Source organism: Neomonachus schauinslandi, chromosome 12 (genome assembly GCF_002201575.2).
Source record: "Neomonachus schauinslandi chromosome 12, ASM220157v2, whole genome shotgun sequence".
In the NCBI taxonomy this organism is placed as follows: domain Eukaryota; kingdom Metazoa; phylum Chordata; class Mammalia; order Carnivora; family Phocidae; genus Neomonachus; species Neomonachus schauinslandi.
The window spans coordinates 84,324,456-84,342,374 of NC_058414.1; positions in this window are offsets into that span (position 1 = coordinate 84,324,456).

Sequence of the window (17,919 nt, forward strand, 5' to 3'; positions counted from 1 at the left end):
AGCAGCTTAAAACAACACCGCTTTACTGTCTTACCGTTCTGAAGGCCAGAAGTCGGATACAGGTCTCCCTGGGGTAAAACCTGGGTCCGCAGGGCCGGGTTCCCTTCTGGAAGCTCTAGGGGAGATTGCTTCCTTGCTTTCTGCAGCTTCTAGAGGCTGACTGCGCTCCTTAGCCAGCAACGTTGCATCTCTCCGGGCTTCCGTAGTCACGTCTCCCTCTGACCACAGCTGGGAAAGGTACTCTGCTTTTAAGGACTCGTGTGACTAGATTGATACTACCTGGGTAAGGCACGCTTCTCTCCCGGTCTCGGGATCCTTAACTGGAAACACCTGTGCAGAACCCTTTTTGCCATCTAAAGCATGTTTCCACAGATTCTGGGGATTGAGACGAGGGCATCTCTGGGAGGTCCTTATTTTGCCTACCCCACATCCTAAAATGAGGTCCAGGAGTTGGTAAGTCCTGACAAGGTAGACAGAGTTTCCAACAGTTTTAAGGCCCAGTCCGTAAGTATAAATGGATAGTCTAGAATCTACAGACATTTGAGCAAACTTCTAACATGAAAGACAAAACTAAAAACAGGCACACAAAGAACCTAGAAGAAACAGATAATGTCATGGCCAGAAACCTTCAAAAAGAAAAAAAAAAAAAAGGATTTAACATCCTTAGAAACATTTCTGAGTCCTCAAAACAAAACAAAATGCTAAGAAAAACCTTTCAGATGTTAAATATATATTAGCAGAAATCAGAATTCAGTGTTCAATTTTGGAAATAGCAGGGGGAATTTTCCCAGAAAGTAGGACAAGATCAAAACAATGAAAAACTGGAAAGGAAACAAATGGGAAAAATCACAGCATTATTCCGGGAGGGCCAATGTATGAAAAATAAGAGTTCTAGAAAGAGAAGAGTGAGGAAAGAGAATTATCTAAGAAATAACAGAGGGATATTTTCTAGAATTAAAGACATAAGCCTCCAGAATGAAAGGGACATTAAGCTCTTGGCCAAATAAATGAAGACGCCCTCTATCCTGGCACGTAATTTTGACATTTAAACTCAAGGAATAAACAGACTGTTCTAAAACTTCTGGAGAAAAAGAGCCAAAAATCAGCGTTGTCTCAGACTTTTCAACAGCACTGGGAGTCAGAAATGGACAGTAGAGTTCTGTAGTAAAGAACTGGCATTAAGTAAGTACATGGAAAATTAAGCAAATTTAAAAAAAGGAAATTACTAATTGCATAATTTAAAAAGTTTTAAAAGGAAATGTCAGACTGTATCGCTACATGGTCAACAAGACTGACAGAACGACCAATACTAATTCTTGACTTAACCAAAAATCCTGCTGTAACTAAGTCGTCAAAGTGGACAGAGTAGGATGCATAGGAGTGGTGGTGTTAAGAGCCAAATCCTCCTTTCCATAGTAGGAAAGTTAAATAAAGTCAAAACCAAGAAATAGCAATAAGAACACTTTGCACGGAGGAAACAAAAGAGACCGATAAATGGGCTGAGAGGGGCTGCTTTGAGGGAGGGCAGAGGACAGCCCTTCATTATTGTAGGACTCGGTGCCGCTGACTTGTTGGTCTATGCACAAAGGACAGTGACAGAAATAAAAACATAAATGTAAAGAACAACCCAAATGCCCATCAAACAGATGGGTGGATGAACAAATTGTGATCCACCCACGTAACGGGATAGGATTCAGCCTTAAAAAGGAATGAAGTGCGGACGCATGCTGCAACATGGATGAACCTTGACAACATTATGCCAAGTGAGACTCCAATCACGAAAAGCCACATATTGTGTGATTCCATTGTATGAATGTCTAGAATAGGCAAATGCACAGAAAGCAGATGAGTGGGTGCCAGGAGCAAGGAGGAGCGGAGAATGAGGAGGTGTTTACTTCATGGCTATGGGGCTTCTTTTTTTTTTTTTTTTAAGATTTTATTTATTTATTTGAGAGAGAGAGAATGAGAGACAGCATGAGAGGGAGGAGGGTCAGAGGGAGAAGCAGACTCCCTGCTGAGCAGGGAGCCTGATGTGGGACTCGATCCTGGGACTCCAGGATCATGACCTGAACCGAAGGCAGTCGCTTAACCAACTGAGCCACCCAGGCGCCCGGCTATGGGGCTTCTTTTGGGGGTGATGGAAATGTTCTGGAATTAGTTGTGATGGTGGCAGAAGGTCATGAATGTCCTAAAAGCCACTGAATTATACACTTTAAAATGGTTGAAATGGTGAATTTTGTTATGTGAATTTTACCTCAATAATAAAGAAACATAAGGAACACAGTATAATGGATTCTATCTAGCATACAAATTCTATTTCATTTTTGCCTAAATGAGAATTGTTTACAAAGTCTCTACATGTTTATACATTCTTTGGTTTTAGTAAACACAGGACAATGAATCAAACTGAAGCCTTTGATGATTTATGGTTTCCACAGTATCTGCGGATCAGTCATTTTGAGTAAGTCAAGATTATGTATTTCAGGCACAATAGGCAGAAATGAATTATGTACTAACCTCAAATGTAGTATTAGAAATATTTATGCGTGCAGTTCTTCAGTAAACCTAACAGCTTGCTTTCTTGTAATCTGACACTTTCATTTCAAAGTTGAGAAATGCAGAAAATTTAATGAATTCAGAGTTCTGGGAAGTAGTATGTTGTAATGAGGTTACATTGTGTTTTGCTCCCTTTTTCCCAATTGTATTTCCTTTCTCTCTCCTTTGGCACCCTCTCCTTCTGCAACCTTTTCTACTGTTTTTCTCAGTAGTCAATTATTGAAAATCAGTGCGTCTTTCTGGCAATGGAGAAGAGCTGGACCCCTTAAATCAAGCCTAGAAGCAAACCTCAGCTACTAAGATTTGGGGTCTCATGTGTGCATTAATTTCCAGAGTTCAAATCTGTTTATTTATTTATTTTTTTATGACTTATTTGGGTTCTTTGGTAGGTCACCAAGGAGATTAATTTTAAAGTCCTGTCTTGCTTAACGGCTTTTTAGGATGTACACAAAGCTTAGCTGAAGTCACCTGATTTTCTCATTATACACCCTGTTAAAAAATTCAACCAGGAGATTATATGTAGAAGTAGGATGTCCTTTCTCTTTCAAACAACATCACTCACTTTTTCCTGAAAGCTTTATTTTTATATGATTTGTTAAGGACCACCTGGAAATGCTGCAAAATAATGCAGCTTAATGTTTAAGCAATCAGGGAATAGTAATTTTTATTACCCTTTTACAGTTTTATTTACAAAATGTTTACAAAGATTAAGCATTTGTAGTACATGATTAATTCGTTGTAAAATTCTGGTAATACAAACTGATACTAAAGGAAAACCCAAGAAGACTAAGTGACTTGGCCAGGATCACACTGCACAGGAATCAAGAGAAAAGGAAATCAGTTCTCTTAGATGGATAGTTTTCATTTACATACTTATAAGAAAATTAAGTAATTACATATTATATAAAAATTAATTTGTACCAACATGATAATGCAAAATAACCACTGGCAAATCTCATATTTGATATTCTTATTAAATGAAAATCCAAGTTTTAGTTTATTAAAAAAGCATTATTGCTTTTTAGTAAGGTAGACGACATTTAGAAGTATTTCTGACTTGTTAGGGTCTTACCATTTTTTATTTGTAGCCACTCCCACCTCCCTCCCCAGTGATTTCACATAATAGACTTTTTAAAAAAGATTTTTATTTATTTATTTATTTAGAAAGTGCATATATGCAAGCAGGGGGAGGGGCAGAGGGAGATGGAGAGAGAGAATCTCAAGCACACTCCCCACTGAGCATGGAGCCCGACACGGCGCTCAATCTCACAACTCTGAGACCATGACCCGAGCAGAAACCAAGAGTCAGATGCTTAACCAACTGAGCCACCCAGCCGCTCCTAGACATTTTTCATTAAGTTAATATAATGGTTATTTTTCTTAGTAATTATAAACAAGACCCCTAATTAAAGATCTTGCTAATATTCCTTTATTATCTGTGAGTAGATCTCCCAGATTTTAGCAAACGTATACGCATTTCTTCTCTCTACACACCCGCACACACATGCACAGTTATGAGGCACGGTATCTACTAGGCTATTAAAATATGATACCAATCCTGGAATAGAAAAAGGACATCAGTGGAAAAACTAGTGAGATGTGAAAAAGTCTGAAATTCAGTCACCAGTAAAGTGCCAATGTTGGTTCCTTAGTATTGACAAATGTACCATGGTTATATAAGATATTAATAATAGAGGAAACTGGATGAGGAACAGAAGACAACTCTATTATCTGTGCAACTTTTCTGTAAATCTAAAGTGATTCTCCAACAACATGTTTATCTAAAAACAAATTAGGTACAATAAGCAGGAAGTTTGAGCCTAGATAGGAGTACTACCAGCCGTAATAGTCATCTATTGCTGCATTAAGAAGTAACCCCAGAATGTAGTGGTTTAAAGTGATAAGCATGTATTATGTAACAATTTCTGTGGGTCCTCTAGTTCAGGGTCTCTCAGGGCTGCAGTCAAGGTGTTGGCTAGAGCTGCAGTCATCCCCACACTTGTCGAGAGAGGATTCATTTCCAAGCTCATGTGGCTCTAGGCAGGCCTCAGGTCATCATGAGCTTCTGCCTGAAGACATACATTCCTTTCTATCTGGGTCTCTCCACTGGGCAGTTCCTGACATGGCAGGTGACTTTCCTTAGAGAAAGACAGAGAGAGAGCATGAGCTAACACAAAAGCACGACAGGATCAGCCCATTTGTAACCTAATCTTGGAAGTGACGCCTCACCTTAGCCGTATTCCATCCAAGAGAAGTCAGTCACTTGGTCCAGCCCATGCTCCACGGGAGGGCGTGAACACCCGCACGTGGGGATCAGCGGGGGCCATCACCCAGATGAGCACCCCCATCATTACATCAACTACTATGAAAAGAACAGTACTCATTAAGATCACAGGCACAGGAATCAGAGAGATCTGGGTTCATACACCTGCCTGAAAACTTGATAGTTACATGATCGGGGACAAGTTACTTTGTTCTTTGTGGTTCGTTTTCTCATCTGCAAAATGGGAATGATGATAATTATAATACCTACTTCCCATAAATAAATATACCTACCTTTACTCTATTTTGAAAGTTAGAGTAAATTAGATAATTCATGTAAAATGCTCAGCAAGTGACTGGCACAAAATAAGAGCTCGGTGTTGGCCACTATCATCATTGTGATTGTTTATTATCCGATTTAGAATGCAAATCTAATGTCGACAAGCTGTGAAACCCTAGGCAAGTGACTTAACTTTTCTGTGCTTCTACTTCCTCATCTAGGACTTGGGGAAAATACTACCCACCTGGCAACTGCTGGGCAGTTGGCATGTAGTAAGCTGTAAATTATTATTTTTAATGGATGCAGTCTGCTCAGCAAACATTCACTGCCTGTTAGAGTTAGGGCACATCTGTTTTCGTGGCTTTGCTGTTCTCTAAAACAGAGACAAACATCCTTCCATAATAACTATTCTCCCCAAGGCTAACTCATTAAATATATCAATTCCTAATACTTATGCACAGAAGAAAAAAAACACATGGCTAATCCATAATGGAACGTACATCAAAATCATATATAAAAGTTTTAGAAAAGGATACATGCCCTTTGAAGCAGATTTATTGTCCTCTACTTAAATTTAGGTCATCCCTGAGAGTAGTTTTCATTCCCCGTGCATTTGGCAAATGAAAATGGGAGAGAAACCCTGAATTGGCTGAACAGAGGAAGCACAGCCCAGAAGGAACATTTGCTACAGAAGATCCTGCATGTGTATATGAGTATGAACTGAATGTACAGAGTGTGAATTAGCTTCCGCCCCTTGCAAATGCGAGGATCTTACAGGCGGGCAGAGAAGACGGGGAAGTGAGTTAAGTGATCACAGGACCACATGGAGCACACCATCAGGTTCTAAAGGACAGAGAAGAAAGCCTCTGCCAGTGCTCTAAGCCTCAAAGTGCAAGACCAAGTGAAGGCCTCACAGACATGCACACAGGAGCCAGGGGTTAAAGAATTAGCTGGAGCGCCCAGGCGGAGGAGGAGGAGGAGGAGGGGAGGGCCGGGCAGAGCAAACAGGGTACGCACAAGCTTGGAAATGTGGAGGTACCTGGAGGGGCAGCAGCATCAAGGGGCTGGGTGAACTCAGGAAACAGGCTGGGAGACGAGTGCGAATCATGAAGGACGGAGAAGGAACAAGGTCACATGCGTGCTTCAGAAAGATAATCGGTGTTAACACAAAAACGGGACTGAGGTGGGAGGTGGGACAAGAAAGCCACCGAGCTGGCTCAAGGGTGGATTATACAGAGTGGAGGAAGAACGGCCACAGGACTTGGTGAGGTGGGTGTCCCGGGGCGGCGGGGGCAAGGGAGCGAGAACAGTTCTACAAGTCTGCGGGGTCCAGCCTTAACCATGGGGTAGAGCAGGGGAGCGGGTGTGGGGGGTGGGGTGGGGAAGAGAATGGGCACGGCTTTGGTATATTAAATTGAGCCAGGTTTAGAATAGCTGGTAGAACTATCTAGGAGCTGCTGACAATATGGCAGTGAAGAGTTTTGGAAAACTATCTGTACCTAGAGCTCCTGTTCGGGGGAAATTAGTACCTTGCGGGTGTTCCTGGAACCAGGGGAGTGAGCAAGATCAGTCAGGGAGAACAGAGCCAGGGAGGAAAGCACCCGAGAGGGTTTGGGGGAAATAGTAACCACAGGACAGCAAAATCAGAAGTGACATGACCTCATTTGATGTGGGTGGCAGAAAGTTTTGGCTGCCAATTCCAAGTGTTTTCCTAAAGAAGAAGGTCAACAGGAGGAAGGGGGTGTGAGAAGGGTAGGGAAGGCAGAGAGGCTTTGCTGAGCAGCGTAGAGATCACTTGTTAGGCCAGCTAGCTTCTCCAGGAAAGTGAGAGAATGGGGGTACAAGGCCTGGCATTCCACCAGGGGCCCCCGCCCGGGTGTCTGGGATGCCATGGGGAGACACAGGGTGGCAAGAGCAGGCTGACCTTTGCGCTAGATCAGTACCTGTGGGCCCAAGTGGTATGGATGACCCCTGGGAGCTCATTCTGAAGCCTGTTCTCCCCGCCTTGCTTGGTTCTGGAAAACCAGAGCTGTTTTTGACCTCACCGCTTCCCTTCCATGCTAAGAAGGTATAATTTAGGAAAAGAGTTCAAAGATAACCCCTGGCTTGCTTTACCTTGTTCTCTGACGAAACTGAGCCGTATTAACTTAGTTCTGTCCTAGACACAGAAACCTAGTTACCTGTACCAATTTTCTTCATGTGCCTTGTTAGACTGAACTTCTGGCCGGCTTGAGCCTGGCACTGCCTTTTATGAAAGTTGACCTGGTTAACCATGGAATGAGCTCACCGCCAGGCAGGAGAGGGTTCGCAGATGAGGTCACGACACACGTGTCCCACCAGGAACAGAATTTACTCCCTGGCTGCTCCTTTCAAATGACCCGAGGCAGTCTTTGATTTTATCCATTTTTTTCTAGGTATCTAGCATCGAAACAAAAAATTCTCAGAAATTCTGTGGAGTTTTCTCTAAAATCAAACTACTGGCCACCTGCTAACAGTTAATCGGTTATCAGCGTTATAACGCACGCAATTCAGGGCAGTGAGAGTCAAGGTAAAAACTAAAGCGCTGCTTCGGTATTTCTGCTCCGTATTTCCATTTTCTCGGTTCTTATTCGTGGCCCCAAAGGTCACCAACATATTTTCTCTCCTTTCATCAGCTGCACGGTGCTCTTCCCCAATCATTATAACCGATTTCAGATGGTGCTAGAAAATTATATTGACTCTGAACACCAAAAGAAATCAGTCATCCTCTAAGGGGTCACAGGACGACGTGAGGGTCGGGAGGGACCCAGGAGTGATAAATCCACCGTACGTTTGGCCCTTTAACCCTCGCACGATGAGTCTGGCCTGCAGAAGGATTATCACACAAAACAAGTATGCAGTTCTAATAACAAAGACATCCCTATAACGAGCTTGTTAAATGTGACACCACGGCTGGCAGGGTTAAGGAGCGCATCAGCTGCGCCAGGCCGACTCTGTGGCCGTCTGCGCTTTGCTTTCAGATACTCTGGGGCCGTCCCATTCATTCCTTTCACCCACTAGTACTGACGCTGGTCTCCCCCAAGAACACTGATTTCAAATGGTGCTAGACAATCACTATTTAAATCTAAACCACCATATGAAACCAGCTTCCTGGAGAAGCTTTATCATCTATTTTTTCTTCAGAATGCTCTCTTATAATAGGCTCAAGACAACCTAGAAAGGAAAAAGTTGAAACGTGGCTGTGGCCATTTCACTCTGTGGTCTGAAAAGAGCTTTCGTGAACCACGTACGCGTACACTGTTATCACCAAATCTGGGGAGGGGGGAGACACGCCTGTGACTCTTTCTGCTCGGCCTGCCCAGATGCAGGCTCCGTTTTGTCACCCAGAGGCAGTGGCACACGTCAACCCCTTTACTCCTGATGGGAAGTCAAGAGTGAGCCTTTACTTGGGTGAAGAAGCAGAGGCCCTCCTGGTGTCAAAGTATCCAGCGGCAGGATCTCGAGGACGTGGTGCTGATGATGAACCTGACCATGCACATAGAAAGCGCACACAATAAGAGGGTGCTCTGGGAGAAGCTGGAGAAAACACTTTCCTAAACCTTACTTTCTCTTTGGGATAGTTTTGTTTGATTCAAAAGCTTACTCTAATTTTAGGGTCCAAGGAGGACAACGGACTAGCTCAGAGGCAAAGTCACAGTCAATGGTCCTAAGGTTTTTTGCCAGAATGGAATTCCTTCAATCACACCTATGAGTTAAAGATTTTTGTTAGCTTTACTTAAGATTCTCCTCCCCTACAACCCAAAAGTCAGGCTTTTACCTCTCAATTTTCCTTGGCAGATTATTTTTTGCTGGTTTTCTCCTTCCCACTATGGTTCCCGGTATCCTTTTATTAGGAAGACTGTTGTCATCCCCTTAGTGTTCTAAGAATCCAAGAAGATACTTCATGCATCCAGGCCATGGGCCACCTAACAGGATAGACATTCTTTTTTTTTTTAAACTGTTATGAAAAGTTTCAGACATACATTAAATCAGAATGACAATAAAATGCCTTCCTAAATTCATCAACTGCTGTTCATTTTTGCCATTTTTGCTTTAGCTATGCTACGTGTATGTAAGAAATGTGTATATTTCTTTGCCGGATTGTTTGAAAGTAAGTTGACAACCATCCCAACACTCTGCTCCTAACTTGTTGAGCAGGTCTAAAAACACGAGGTCATTCTTCTACATAATTATAATACCTTTACCATACCTAAGAAAATGAACAATTCTTAGTATCCTTTAGTACCCAGGCCATATGCAACTTTTCCCATCAGCCCAGATCCCATCAGGGTTCACTCACTCAGACTCTTTTTAACCTAAAATGCTCCCCATACCTTTCCTTGGTTTTATCATGACAGCATCGCCTTGTGAAGATGGGTTCTAATCCTGGTGGCACCATTCGCCGAGTCCGTTTTCTTGGCTTAAATGAATTCACCAACCTTCAAGCTTCTCCTTTTGACTTTCCTCATGCATCATCCTCATTTGTCATCTGCGATGAGTATGGGAAGAGCAGCCAATTACAATGTGCCTGTGGTTGATGGTTTCAAGTGGGTTCAGCAGGTGCCAAGTCAGGAGGGGCAGGGGGCTTGGCTTAGGTCTGACGAACGTTCTTACCCCTTACAGGTGGGGCCAGTTACCTCTTCCTAAGGAGATCCCAACACAAATTCCTCCTTCTTTAGGGAAAAGCATCCACTGAACAGGATGCTCAGGCTGCTCCTGTTCCTGGGCTGGTTTTCTCATCCTCAGCAAGTAAGGGAATGACACCATGGGCTTACAAGGATGTGGAGCAATCACCACAGCAAAGATGCAACAGCTCACTGACTGTGAAGGAATGCATCTACTCTGTGAAGTGACAGTCACCTGTTTCAACCTGTTTCAACCAGATAGTCAATTCAAGCATTTAAACTTAAAAAAGTCCCAAGACAGAAGAATCCCTGCAACCCTTCAATAACTATTTCATGAATTTTGTGACTCATTTAGGGATCCACCACATCCCTCTGTGTGTGCTATTATAATTCATAAGATCAGTACCGAAGAATGCAAGGTGCAGCCAGATTATTCTCATCATTTCAAAAAATCCAAAATCCAAACAGAAAGGTCTGATTATTATTATTATTATTTTTTTTTTTTACAAATGACTAGTCACAACTTTTGCCTACTACCAGTTAGAAGTGTTTTTCAAGTGACTGACACTTCAGTTATGGGGACAATTTTCCCTAAAGCATGAATTTCTTCCTTTTACTTATGTCTGATAAGATCATACATATCTCTCACCTCAAATGCACGTCACACCCATATATACATGTATGTACTCCACACACAACCATTGGGTTTGGCTCCCTTAGCAGAAACAGATATGGTAAGTTTTCTGCATTCTACCTTACGCCTGCTTTTCAAAACACGCAGCAGAAGAGCAAAGGTGGATATGCTCTCTTGCCTCTAGCTTTGTCTCTTCCTGTGAGCGGTCTGACAAGGTGTTTTCAGCAGACACAACTTAGTAAGCACAGCCTTTGAGCATACTTCTCTGCAGTTTTTAAGCCCTTGGGGAGAAACTGAGGTACCGAGTTGGTGACTCTAAAATTACTGAGAACACGCTGAAAGAGAGGTCTTGAGTTCAGGCCTCTGTTTTCACATCCTCTTCTAAAGCACGAGGCCAGTTTCTTGAAAATAAGTCTACGTGAGGAGACTGGCGACCCAAATAACTCGGGGGAAAAGTCACACTGTTCACTTGTGGGAGATGAAAATGAGTAAGTTGATAAATCAATAGGGGCTCCTTCATTCTCTTTCCAGTACGCGCACAGGGAAAACAGGGTGACAGTGACCGGCTCCTTAACGTGGGTGAAGAAGTATCTGCTTACTTTGTTGAGTCTTTCAGCGACATTTAACGACTAGGAAGGGTGGTCGTCCGTGAACACGGGCAGGCTTCTGTTCCTCCGTGTCCTCCAATCTCCAACAATCAACCTGATTGTTCTGTATTTTTAGGCCAGGATGCGGGGAGGGCTGAATTTCTGTAACTCGGGGTGTTTCTATTTTAACCATCAACCATTTTAAGGTCCTGCACCTTTTGAAAGGAGTGTTATTTTTTGGCCAGTTCTTTGTCACACACAGAACACACCCCTAGAATTGTTCAACCCTCCATCTCTAGCATTAACATAATCACCTTTCAAGAACAAAAATCCTTCCTTGGCATCTCTTGGCCCACAGGCCCTGAGAATGGGTCTCCATTTCAAAACCCAGTCTGTACCAGCATACTTCATGCTGTTTTTGAGCAAGCTTGCCCCTTTGTATTTTTCCTTCCAAATCTGATAGGAAAGTTGGAGCCTGAAACGTGAATCCATAAACCACACCGCGAGCTCCTGTGTGGCAAAAACGGAACCTAGCAAGCACATTGTTTTCACTCGAGTGGAATGCCAGTCTGTTCTTGCATGAGCAAGCTGGATTAAGAGAACCTCCCCGGAGGCTCGAGGATTGCACAAGAAGACTGTATCTGCCTAGGACACTTCTTTAAGAATGCGGCTTCAAAATGTTGCGGACATCAGGACACGGCAGTCCTAACTTGAGTACTTAGGCCAGACTGGGAAAGGCATAGCTGGGGCGTTCAGTTCCAAGTCATTCTCTTGTTGACTTGCACGCCTTTAAAGAATGCTTTCTTGCAAGAAGCAGACAAATGAGTGGTGCAGGCAGGATCTGGGGCTGTGGTTCTGGGCTGAAGTCCTGGCTGTGCTGTTTATGAACGATGGGGTCTTGGGCAATCCTTGAATTTTTCTGAGCCTTGGTATCCTGAGCTAGAGAATGGAGATACACTTTCGTATGCTAGAGTGGTTGTGAGAGTCATGGGGAATTCAGTACATGGAAACAGTCGATGATTTTTAAAGCACTACACACATATTTGTCATTTTATTAGATGGGTCAGAACTCAGGAGTGCCTTTCCAGGGTAAAGGCCAGAATAACCTCAGGTAGATGGGAAGGCATTCTGAGAAATGATAGCTTCCATTTTTGGAACGCCTCCCTCCTCTGTGCCAGGTAGTGTGCTTCGTGCTTTCTGTGCATTTTCTCAACATTCGCAACCACCGAACGAGGCTGATGGTATCTCCCTTTTCCAGGTGAGGGAACAGAGATTTAAAGAGGGCACGTGACTTGCTCTTGGTCACAAAGCTTCTGAATGGCAAATCCAAATCCAGATTTGCCGGATTCCAAGCCCATTCTTTCCTGCTCAGTGCTTTACAGACGCTGTCCCAGCTCATCTTCCATGGCTGCCTGGACCTCTGAGCACACACTGGCTCCAAGTTCCAGGGTTTCATCAAGGAGCACATGAGCAAATCAGTCAAACCAGCGCTGGTCCCGATTAGCAGAAGCAGCACCAAACAGCCCACCAACAGGGAGGAGAACACTTGGAAACGCGAAGGACCTGGCTAGCACTGAAGGGCCAGGGGGCCGGGACCTGCGGCCACATTCCTGATTTGCAGTGTGGCCTGGAGCAAGTCACACATTCTCGGAAGCTTTGTTTTCTCATTTAGCTCAAGGAAGTTCAAGTTAGAGCACGTTGGGCGAGTCCAACAGATCTTGCATGCGATTGTGACAGGGCTAAAATACGGTCTCCAAAATTCAGCCCAGCCGTTTCTCCTTCTGCCAGGCAGTGGGGTGGGAGGGGCCGTGCAGTACCTCTCGATGGGGTGTCAAGCTCTGCAACTAGCTAGCTCCCCGCACCACCTTGGGTGAGTTACTCTGACCCTGGGCCTCAGTCCTCCTCACCTGTCGAATCAGGGTAACAGCAGTACCTGCTGCACAAAGTTGTGAGATCTAAGATACAGAAGGAAAAGCAACTTGAGTTAGAAAACGCACACAGTCAATATTCAGTAAATGACGGCTATGATGCCAGAAATAAGAAACCACTCTTCCTTTGGCACATAGTGAGCAGAGATGTGTCTAAGAGATCTGTCACAGTTTGTAATGACAGGGCTCACAGATCCGGCTTGCATCCGTTTTGCTGTACGTGGATGCATTCCGGAGTAGCTAGCTACAGAGGTGTTTGGAGAATATTCAAATCTGAAAAGAAGCCCTGGGATGTCCAGAATGGCATCTCCAGCTGAATTAACTGAAATGAGTATTTTTAATATTTTCTAACTTCTTTTCCTATTCCCATTCTCAGACCCGAATATGGGATCAATACCCTTGCTCTTTTTTTTTTTTTTAAGATTTTATTTATTATTTGACAGAGAGAGAATGAGAGAGAGAGAGCACATGAGAGGGGGGAGGGTCAGAGGGAGAAGCAGACTCCCCGCCGAGCAGGGAGCCCGATGCGGGACTCGATCCCAGGACTCCAGGATCATGACCTGAGCCGAAGGCAGTCGCCTAACCGACTGAGCCACCCAGGCGCCCAATACCCTTGCTCTTAAGCAGAAGTTCATATTATAGACTTTTTCCAACAGTAAATCGGGAGCTGAGTGTTTAAGAGAAAAAGGTATAGAGATCAAATGCTGATGACCACTTAAAACGATTTTACTGGGGAACCATCCAGGAACAAAATAAAACAGAACTCCCTTAAGGTTGATTTATGAGCACAAGCCTCTACTTACACAGAGATGTAACCGCAATCTGTTGACAGATATTTTCCACACACAGAAATCCTCAGGAGGCATTCGTTCACGAGATCGGCACCTGGAATTTAGATGACAGTGTGAACGCTTAGGAAATATCCCAGAGCAACAGAGGAAGTAAAAGTCAGTTGTTTTCTCTTATTGCTCCCACCAATGTTCTAGAGAGATGAATTTTAAAAAATGAGAAATAAACAGCACCTTCTCTTTCCTGCTTAAGACACAGAGGTTGGGGAAGTTCCTGTGCCGTGAGGGGCCTCAGGCTGGTGTTCTCTCTGTCCCGGGGTGGCCGCTGCTATGGAAACCGTCTGCCGGCACGAAGCCATGCATTTCGCAGACTGTCAGGGTTTGCTCAGCGAGATGTCATACAAAATAATATATGGTATAAGCCTCTAATTCCAATCACAGGAGAAGCCATAAAAGCACCCTGCCCAGCGGACTTTCTATTTTACAAGTTGACTCCGCATCCTCACGATGCACCGCACAGTCTCCAGAAGGCCAGCAGAGGGCAGCACTAGCCTGGAGGTACCACCCCACAGCTTCAGAGGCCGCTGGAGGGCAATTTAGAACTGAAACCGCAAGACTTTCTCCCCTCCGTGGTCTGACTTTAAAGCTGGAATGCACCTTTCACCACATCACAGGAGAGGAAGCCCATCTGAGGTCTTCGCTTCTGAAAGCCAATCATCCAAGGGCACTTTAGCCTTCTGACATGGGACCTGCCACAGCACAGGGTGGGGGGGCGGGGAGTGCCTTTGTAAGAGCTCCAAGGAGGGATCCTCACGAGGGGCTTATATCCCACAAGCTCACATTGCACCCTGCGAGAGGCACGGTGACTCAGCAGTGTGATGAAGAGAAGTCTCGTCAAGTTACCACTTATTGCAATGTCTAAGTTAATGATTACACCTCCACAGAGGAGCTTAAACACAGCTGGGGCCACAGAGCAGGCCGCGCTTATCAGCGGATGGGGTGACGGCCTAGGTCCAGGCATCAGAGCCGAAGGGGGGAATGAAACCCACTGTGGTTCACAGGTGTGCTCTTTAAGCCGAGTGTTCCCGTACGTGTTCTCTAAGTGACTGCCCGTGCACACTTGAAGATGCCATCAAAACGGGGACCTATTATGTGGGAGCATTCTTGAGAGCTGGGACTGAAATTCACGGAGGTCTTGACAAGAGAAATGGTCGAGAGAAACTGTAGTTATATTCAATACTGTCTTGCAACAGAAAAATGAATCTAAAAAAATTCAACTGGAGAAGTACAAATGAGAAGGAAGATCTGTCAGGGTAAACATAAAGCTCAAACCAATGTGGACTACTAGATCACACACGATTCTGAAATATTTAAATACTGCTGTAAAATAATAGCATGTTTCTACAATTGTCCGATGACAAAAACGAGGACAGGACCCAAAATCAGAGGGGCGCTTTCCCTTTTCCAACAGTAACAGAGATGCAGGCCAGACTGTGAGGAATGCCAGGCTGCTGGTTTTCTGGAACTTTTCAGTATTTGAAAAAGCATTTGGCATAGTTCATTCGAGCTGCTGAGAAGTCCTGCTTTAACTGACCTTGTCCTATAAATGCAGATGATAAGGCCTGATTCTGAGCATGCTGCTCCCACCCCTGCCAGGCCTCCTCTGTGAGCACTGCACCTGCGGCCTCCTCAGGTTCAGATGTCTGTGCATTATTTACAGATGGGAAGACCAGAGCACAGAAAGGTTTGGTTAAGAACACTGTAGGAGTTAGCGATAAGGCTTCTCAACTATGAGGATAGCAGTTTGATAAATGCATTTTCAGCTTCCCTCTATCACCTCTGCCTCCCCTCCCCTTATGAGCACTGGAAATCTGTGCCTTTCACAGTGGTTCTTGGTGGTTCTAATCTAGTGTAGGGCTGAGGCCTGTACCAAACCCAGTCCCTTATCCCCCCAGGGGAGAGCGGCTGCCAACGAGCACGCTTACCACTGGGATTCCTGCAGCTTTCTTGAAAGGGAGTCAAAGGTCAACCTGCCTTCTCAACAGGACATGGGACATGGGACCTGCCACAGCAGGGCTGTGGAGGGCCCCCAAAGGAGTCATCCCCCTAAACCTGTAAGGTCTTAGAAGCAGACCTCTATCAATCCCTGCTTAGAATCAAACCTACCCCAAGAAACATCTTTTCCTTATCTTTGCCTTTCCTCACCAGCCCCTGCTTGTCTGAGTTAATGACGCTGAGTTAATACACGCTATTTATTATTTATTATTTTTTAATTTTTAAAATTTAAATTCAATTAATTGACATATAATGTATTACTGATTTCAGAGGTAGAGGTCACTGATTCATCAGTCTTTTTTATTTTTTTTTAAGAGTTTATTTATTTATTTGACAGAGAGAGACACAGTGAGAGAGGGAACACAAGCAGAGGGAGTGGGAGAGGAAGAAGCAGGTTCCCGCTGAGCAGGGAGCCCGGTGTGGGGCTCAATTCCAGGACCCTGGGATCATGACCTGAGCCGAAGGCAGACCTTTAATGGCTGAGCCACCCAGGAGCCCCGATTCATCAGTCTTATATAACACCCAGTGCTCGTTACATCATGTACCCAGTTACCCCATCCCCCCCACTCCCCTCCAGCTGCCTTTTTAATGTCAAATGCAATGAAGTGACTGCCCATTTAATGGCACATTTAAACTGGAAATAGAGGCAAGCAGCATAAGGTTGGGGACCAGAAAGACCTGGATTCAAATTCTCCCTCAGTCACCTGTTACACATCTTGGACAAGCAATTTACCCCTTTCTGAGCTTTGGTTTCTTCATATTTGAAGTGCAAATCGTAACATTAATTCTCAGAGTTGTGAAAATATAACTGACTCAAATAAAACACAAGGTACGTAGATCTTCAATAAATGTTAACCCTGCTCCCACATTCCCCTGGGAGGGGATAGCACATCTAACATTTTGGATACAACTTCCAAAGGTAGATACAATCAGCGTGTTACATGTGGTGTGGAAGACTAACCTAACATTGGACATCAGTACACAGAGGCTGTGGGTCCGGGGACTTCTCTCAGGGGAAAGGATAACATAAGCCAAGGATGTCCCAACAGGCATTCCAGAGTCTAGTAAAAGACATACAATCTGAAACTGAGATGAGGATATTCCAATATTTCCATCTGCCTATTCCTGCACCACCGATTCGTGGAGTTGACGATGTACCAGGAGCTGTATGAGACTGAGAGGGTATGAGTGCAAACAAGGCAGATGAGTCTGGCGTAAGTAAACACATAAATAGATGAGGATAGAGCATAACAGGACTCCAAAGGGAAATGGCGTGCTCCAGGGCAAACACAGGAGGCTCCAGTATGGGAGTGGGGAGTCACACTGGGCCAGGCACATCCTTCAGAGGGTCTAGACAACAGCAATGTGGCAGAGCTGCGAGTCCCTGCTCAACACTACTGATAAAAACAGATCTGTTAAAAATCAATCGATTGGCATTCCCTGATGGCCTCCTAAGAGCCCAAGCGCTGTGCTAGCTACTGCTAGAAAAATACCTCAGTAAATGATGGGACTACACTTGTGTGGGACCTTTAGCTGTGGAATGAAGTCATGCTGACAGAGACAAGGATCATCTAGGATTAGATGAGCTTGAGACAGGCTGACTAGTCCGGGGACTTCGCAGGGGAAAGGGGCCTCGGCTCGGTTCTGCAGGGTGGCCTGAGCAGCTGGAAAAAAAGGGAGGGTTTCAGGGAGGGGACAGTAGATCGTGTTAAACGCAGCAAAGAGGTCAAGATCGATGAGACTGGGGAAGCCACTGCCATTTGGCAGGGGGACCTTGGGGGAGTGAGACTGCGGGCACTTGAGAGAACACTGGATTGCACAGGGGGAGAGAGAGAGATGGTGCACTCACGGTGGGAGTGTGGCGATCAGGGATGGCACGAGAGAAAACACGAAATGTAGGACGAGCAGGAGACACAGATGTCTGTTAAGACCCAGCACGTGGGAAGCACTGGAGCACAGAGGGAGGACAAGGTAGCAGTCCTCCGGTAGCTGGTGGGCTGGCAGGGGTACGGACAAGTCAACAGGCAAGCATCAAGACAACGGGATAGGTACTAGGAGACAAGAAACTCCGAGGGCTGTGGGAGCCACAGGGGAGGCCCCAGACTCTGGGGTCAGGAGAAGCCTTCCCAAAGGCCTCCCATTCTCCGTCTCACAGAGGAATGAGCGAGGAGAGGTGGAGGTGGTCA